Genomic DNA, 7,286 nt, shown 5'->3' with positions numbered 1-7,286 from the left:
CCAGATTCATTGGACATAATGCCCACACAATTTTCTGACCTAGTGCTATGAATCTCATATTGACTTCTTATATAAAATTAGAGGCAATTGAAATGAATTATAAGATGTTTCATAATATTCTTTTAAAAATAATTCTTACCTCTGTTTGTAATTTCTCGTAACATCCTTTCCCCTTCATCTCCACTCTGTGTGGGGTGATTTGTCACTGCAGATTTTCTCATATTCTAATTTTTTTCTTTAGTTTTCATTAATTCTGGGCTACCACTACTAGTTTAAATTGAGGTTTTATTTTTTCCTGGTTAAAAAAATAAAACAACATGTAAGGAAAGTTATCCATACAGATGACTTAATGTTTACAGATCTTTTGGTGGAGAGAAAAAATGTCTAGCCTGTTGGCATGGGGGACAGGGCTAGGGGCAGTGTTAACCTTGAGAGTGAAAAAGAGAATTTCTAAATTATTTTGTGCTATGGGTTCCTAGGGAGAATCAGTATGGGTTAGACTTACACAAAATCTATCTCTGAAGCTTTGCTGTTCATAGTCCAGATATGGTTTATGTGAACCAGATTTCTCAGTCAAGTTAGAGAAAGCTCTGAGCACTAGGTTAACCTATAGGTAATTTAGCTTTCCCTATTATACTCAAGTGATATTTAATTGCCTTCTTGTTCAAGGTTCAGGTTTTTATGCTTATGATTAAAATTCACATATGAGATTATTTATCATTTTGTCTAAAATGTACTATTTAACTGGAAAGCAGATATACTTATTGATTCATTGCCTTCCTAACACTATTGTTTAGAGCATAATAGACACTCCAGATACACATTTTAGCATTGTATATTAAGCACATGATATTAAATCGGATTTAGCAGGGTGTGGAGTCCTCAGTAAATCTCAGTATGGTCTTTTTTTTCACTCTAAATAGGCATGAAATAGTAGATAAAAACAAATGTTAAGGGCAGTCTATGTGAAGAAAAGAGGTCATAGAGAGTAGGATCTATAAAAGGACAGAGTGGTGAGGAATTCCAGCTCCAATTTTTAAAAATCCAAGTGATGTGTTAACTTATCAAGAAGCCGAAGTGCACAGTGTATTCACTGGCTGGGCCTTGGGGATTAACTTGGCAGCTTTGTCAGTCGACCTGCCCTCTGTCAATCTGAGAAGAAAATCCAACCATTACACAAGTAGACAAGGAAAATAACTTTATAGAATAAATTGAAAATGTTCAAGAAGTGTTGAGGGGAGAAAATTTTGACTTTTTTTTCCAAAACACCAAGTAACACATAATGTCCATGCTATTTAATCTATTTATTTTACCAAATCATTATAATTCAGATAACACCTTTTGGCAACAATAAATTATATATATGAAGAAAAATGCAGGTGAAATTCACTAATGAATATACAATCAATCTTTCATAGTAAGCACCAGGATTAACTAGTACACAGATTACTGAGAGTAAAGGTAGAAAAGACCTGGAATCTATTCTTCTTCTCAGTGGTGCTTGATGAACAGCCTCCTCTGGAGAAAGTTTTTTTTTTTGTTTTTTGTTTTTTGTTTTTGTAGCAGGAACAACCAGTGCAAATGCTAAAGATGTGTGAGGTTGGCTTTCTTATAGGTAAGGAGCTGTGGAAGTGGAGAGTAAGCAGGAGAGCAGAAGGGGAAGTCGGACAAACAACAGGGAACCAGAACTCAGGGGCCTTTGTGCCACTCAAGTGTGATGTCAGGACCAGCAGCATCCGTCTCTACTGACAGCATGCTAGAAATGCAAAATCTGATGTCTCACCTTGACCTGGTGCATTGTAAGCTGCATTTTAACAACGTCCTCCGGCAATTCTTAGACACATTAAAGTTTAATGTCCAATGTAAAACTTCAGCTTTTACTCAAGGATAATAGTTGGCTGCACATTGGTAGAATGGAGGCAGGAGCTTTTAAACATAATGATGCCTTAATCCCATAGCAAGAGATTCTAATTTAATTGGTTGAGGGTAAGACCTAAGTATTGGAATTTCTAAATGCTCCTTGTGATTCTAATGTGTGGTAAGGGCTGAGCATGGCTGCACCAAGTAACATAACATGATTTTCCATTACAAAAGGTCTTCTTGCTGTGTGTTAAGACTGTATGAGGGGCACCTGGGTGGCTTAGTGGTTAAGCGTCTGCCTTTGGCTCAGGTGGTGATCTCAGGGCCTGGGATTGAGTCCTGAATCAGGCTCCCTGCAGGGAGCCTGCTTCTCTGTCTGCCTATTTCTCTGCCTCTCTCTGTGCGTCTCTCATGAATAAATAAGTAAAAAAAAAAAAAAAAAATTTTAAGAAAAGACCATATGAGGACAAGGTTTTTAAATTAGAGAGGAATTATATGAAAACATTAATAAGGATTTAGGAAAAAATGAACAGAATAGAGATTCATATAGACTCTTAGGAAAGTTCAGAATGAAAAGATGTCTGTTCTGTTCTCAGTGAAATATTCACTTAATTCATTGATATATTCATTTAATTCATTTTTCACCTAGCTTCCAAAAGATTTTGTTGAAAATTTAAAAAATTCTTGTAATCCTATCTAGAAACTTAATATATAGAAAATAGGGACTTAATTTTGATAAATAATGAAATAGAGAAAGTAGTTTAAGAAGTTTTAAAACCTTCCATCAAACTTCAGTTGCTATTTCAACAGATGTATCTGTGGAGATACAGTAGAAAGTTGAGGAACAGACTCATAAGACTTACATAAGTATATATAAGAATTGAATATTTAGAAAAGTGATATTTTAAATTAATGCTTGGATGATCCCTTTGGGATTACCTTTGGGAGACTCTTTTTCCTATTGGATAATCTTTCCTGCTTTGTCAAAGATTGACCATATAGTTGTGGGTCCATTTCTGGGTTTTCTATTCTGTTCCATTGATCTATGTGTCTGTTTTTGTGCCAGAACTGTATTGTTTTGATGACTACAGCTTTGTAATACAGCTTGAAGTCTGGAATTGTGATGTTTCCAGCTTTGCTTTTCTTTTTCAGAATTGCTTTGGCTGTTCAGGATTAGGATTACCCTTTGGGATGTCTCTCCCTTATACATTGGAATAAGTTCCAGATGGAAGAATTAAAGACATATATGTAAAAAAAAAATTCCCACAAACAGCCAAAAATATGCATATGTATGTGTAAGTGTGTTTGAATGTAGATTAGTATTTTTTAAGCATGGTATAGGCACAAAACAAAAGAGAAAAAAAATTGCTTAGACAAAAGTAACCATAGTAAATGAAAATGCAAATGAGATTCTGTGAGAAATATTTGTTACATACGTGTTAGACTAAGGGTTAATATGATCACATATATAAAATATTATATGTTGTACAAATTAATAATCAAAATGATAAAGACTCTGATAATACATTGTGAAAAAGTTAACCCAAAAGTTTTAAAAGAAGAAATACAAATGGATAGTCAAATATATCAAATATTTGATATGTCAAACATCACTATATTTTCAAGAAATGTATGTTAAAAAGCATGATTTATCATTTTTTCCTGTTGAATTGAATTAAAAATATTATAAAATTATCTCATATTAAAATAGTGATACTTGATCTGGGAAAGGATAGAGCAAAATGGGTGTTCTCATACTTCTTTTTGAAATGAGTATACCATTAATTCAAGTGATAATTTTATGGAAATTTTTATTAAGATAGAAATCATGGCTGTAAATAAAAATTTGGCCCCTGATATATTTTCACAGTGTATTTTTTAAATAATAAAAAATGACAACATAAAAATTCTACAGTTATTTAATGTTCCAATAATTTAAGATAGATCCAAGCAATGTAACACCATATAAACATTTTGTAGGACATATGATGGAATGTTGAAGGATAAATATTCTATATTAATATTTGACATGCAAATATACTTACATATACATTAAGTACAAAACATATGGGAGGATAACGTATGCAGCATGGATTAAAGATATTTCTTTATAGAAAAAAATCTAGAAGTACCAACATTTTAATTATTTGAGTTATTACTTCTTCATGTTTTGCTTCTCGATAATTTCTATAATTGCATACTTATTACATACTTTTTTGAAGAAAAACTTTTAGTTTGGAATAATTTTAGTTTTTAAAAAATTGTGAAGATAGTCGAATTCCCATATACCATTCACATAATTTCTCCTAATGTTAACATATTATGTAACTATGGTGCATTTGTTAAAACAAATTGTTAACATTAGTACACTACTATTAACTGAACTACAGGCACTTTTGGATTTTATGCGTTTATCAACTAATGTTCTTCTTCTCTTCCAGGATTTAAGCCAGGGTACCACATTGCATTTAGTGTATTACTTTTCTAAAAAGAAAAAGCTTCCAAAACTCATTGAAAAGTAATAACAACACCACAGCTGAGGAACAACAACATAATTGAGGAAAACTATGGCATTTGAGCATAAAATGGGCTTTTTCTAGGCTTTCTATTGGCCAAAATAAGAGGAAAAGATAATAGGGAACATAATGATTTACCATCTGGTACTGTGTTCCCCCTGCATCCTTGAGGCAGGTAACAGATGGTGGTAAAGGAGTTGAGGGAAGATATCCACACCACTTTTCCAAGGATCCCAGTAGAAACATATTATTTCCCTATGTGAAGGGTATCCATAGCAACAGATCTTTGCTCTGATTTAAGCTATATCAACCAAGTATACTTTAATTCTGCTCAGAAACTCTGATTGGCTGTCGTATCTTATTTATAAGGAATTGAAATTTGGTTTATTAAACGCAGCTTGGTAGATTTATCTGTTCTGTGGAGGGAAATAAGAAAAGAGGTATTTGGTAGTTAAATATTTAGGGACTACCTGTGGCCAAGTCTTGCCTAAAGGTAATTGAGTTGTGCTAGCCCATTCCATTTCTCTCACTGGCTGCCCTGAGAGAGAAGAGCATATCTTTGTAAAGTAGCCAGACAGGACCCTTAAATTAAAGTTTTAAGGGTTATTCAGGTTTTACATATCTAAGAACTATGTTATTAATGCATTCAGGCTTTTACTGAATTTATTCAATACTAATACTACTACTACTACTACTACTACTAATAATAATAATAATAATAATAAAAGATGTATTAGTTCATCTCTTGTTGCCCAATTGTAGTCCTCTATGCTTTGGGATAGTGCTATTAATCTCCTCTATCTCAGGATTTATCTGCCTTCATGAAATAGAGGATTCAACTGGAAAAAATCTAGTCAATCTCATTAAGTTCGAGAGTTTTTCTTTCTTTCTTTCTTTCTTTCTTTCTTTCTTTCTTTCTTTCTTTCTTCCTTCCTTCCTTCCTTCCTTCCTTCCTTCCTTCCTTCCTTCCCTTCTTCTTCTTCTTTTCTTTCTTTCTTTCTTTCTTTCTTTCTTTCTTTCTTTCTTTCTTCTTTCTTTCTTTCTTTCTTTCTTTCTTTCTTTCTTTCTTTTCTTCTTCTTCTTCTTCTTCTTCTTCTTCTTCTTCTTCTTCTTCTTCTTCTTTCTTTCTTTCTTTCTTTCTTTTTCTTTCTTTCTACCAAGATTCTTTCAATTAGTGAGGACCATTGGAAATTGTCTTTGTGGAATCAGGCTAAGTGGTTGATGTCAGATGTATTTATTGTGTTCTCTGGTGCCTGCAACAAATCACTATGCAGATTTCTCTGGTGCCTCATCCCTTGTCATTATGTCTAAGCCTTTTTATATCTGGGCAGTACACTTCTGGGTAGAGCATAGATAGTAAACAATAGGCTTCTGACCCTAGGAGTGAGTAAGCACTGCTGAGGCAAAGGCATACCTGTAAAATCCATCTTGATGAGGAGGTCTCACTGTGTAATAGACCCAGCACTGGCTTTGGAATAAGGTAGAACTGGATTCAATTTGACTCTGTCACTTACTTGCTGTGGTGATTCAGTCTTGTTCTTTACCCTTACTCATCTTCCATTTCCTTGTTTATAAAATGGGGATCCTCATATCCTTCTTACAAAGTTATAAAGATTAAATGAAATCATGATATATAGAATATTTGATACATAGCAGTCATTCAAAATGGATACTTTATTCTCTTATTTGGTCCTGCTTATAATCCCTGAAAACCATGCTACCATGACACTAAAGATAAAATTCTTTTGCAATGATTTTATTTTGAAGCTAGGAAAGGGTGAAAAACCAAAAACAGAAACCCTTCAGTGTTTTCCAATACAGTCAAGTGAATTGAGAGTTTTGGATGTCAATATAAAGACATGCCTTTTTGAATTATGGGATCTCAGAAAGATAGGGTAAAATTATACTGTGGCTTGTGCTCCCATCAAACTGAATTTCCAGAACCAGTCACTCTGTAGATGCTTTGTGCCAATGACTCACTTTCTAGATTCATTTGATCAGTTCTCCCAATAAGCCAGAGCTAAATGAATCCCAAATGACTTTCAGCTATTCTAGGACAAGTGTCATTTTCCTTAAAGCCAGTCATTACATTTCTTCCCCTGATGTGTATTTCACATTTTCCTGCCAAACAATTTCTGTAATAAAGATTACAAAAAATGAAAAAAAGTTTATTTTCAAAATATTTCAAGCTATTTTAATTGAAAGAAGATGAGATACAAAAACATCTGATCTAAGCACACCCTAACATCAATACGATGTAATTAAAAGCTCTAAAATGATGTAAAAATAATTTGTTTAATAGCACTTTATTACAGGTAAGAGAATAACTTTGCCCTAGACGTGCACTTTTTAAAAAAACTAATTCACTAATTATTAATCATTTGTATGTCTGACCATTAAATGAGTTGCTTAATTTAAAATGTGAATTCTTAGGTTTCACTAATAAAGATTTTGAATTAGTGGTGCTGGGGTGGTGTCCCTGCAATGCCTTCAAGCAAGCATGCAAGAGAATCGTAGGCAGATTTTCTTTGTACAGTATTTTGTGAAACAGTTGGAGAATGAAATTTTATTGGTATGGAGGTATTTGATAAGTTCAGTTCCACTTGTTTACAATTCTGAACTGTTTCAATCATCATTACTTTAGCCTTCCATAATTCCCATATTCCAAGGAGTTCAAGATGCTCTGAACTTAAGAATGAATCAATAAACTTTAGCCAGATTTATCAAGAATAAAAGAGAGAGGACTCAAGTAAATAAATAAAAAAATGATACAGAATAAGTTACAACTGATACCACAGAAATGCAGAAGATTGTAAAAGACTACTATGAACCATTGTTTTCCAACAAACAGACAACATGGAATAAATGGATAAATTCCTAGAGACTTATAATCTTTCATGACTGAATCAT

Source organism: Canis lupus, chromosome 25 (assembly GCF_003254725.2).
Source record: "Canis lupus dingo isolate Sandy chromosome 25, ASM325472v2, whole genome shotgun sequence".
Taxonomy (NCBI): Eukaryota; Metazoa; Chordata; class Mammalia; order Carnivora; family Canidae; genus Canis; species Canis lupus.
This window is presented reverse-complemented; position numbering follows the sequence as displayed.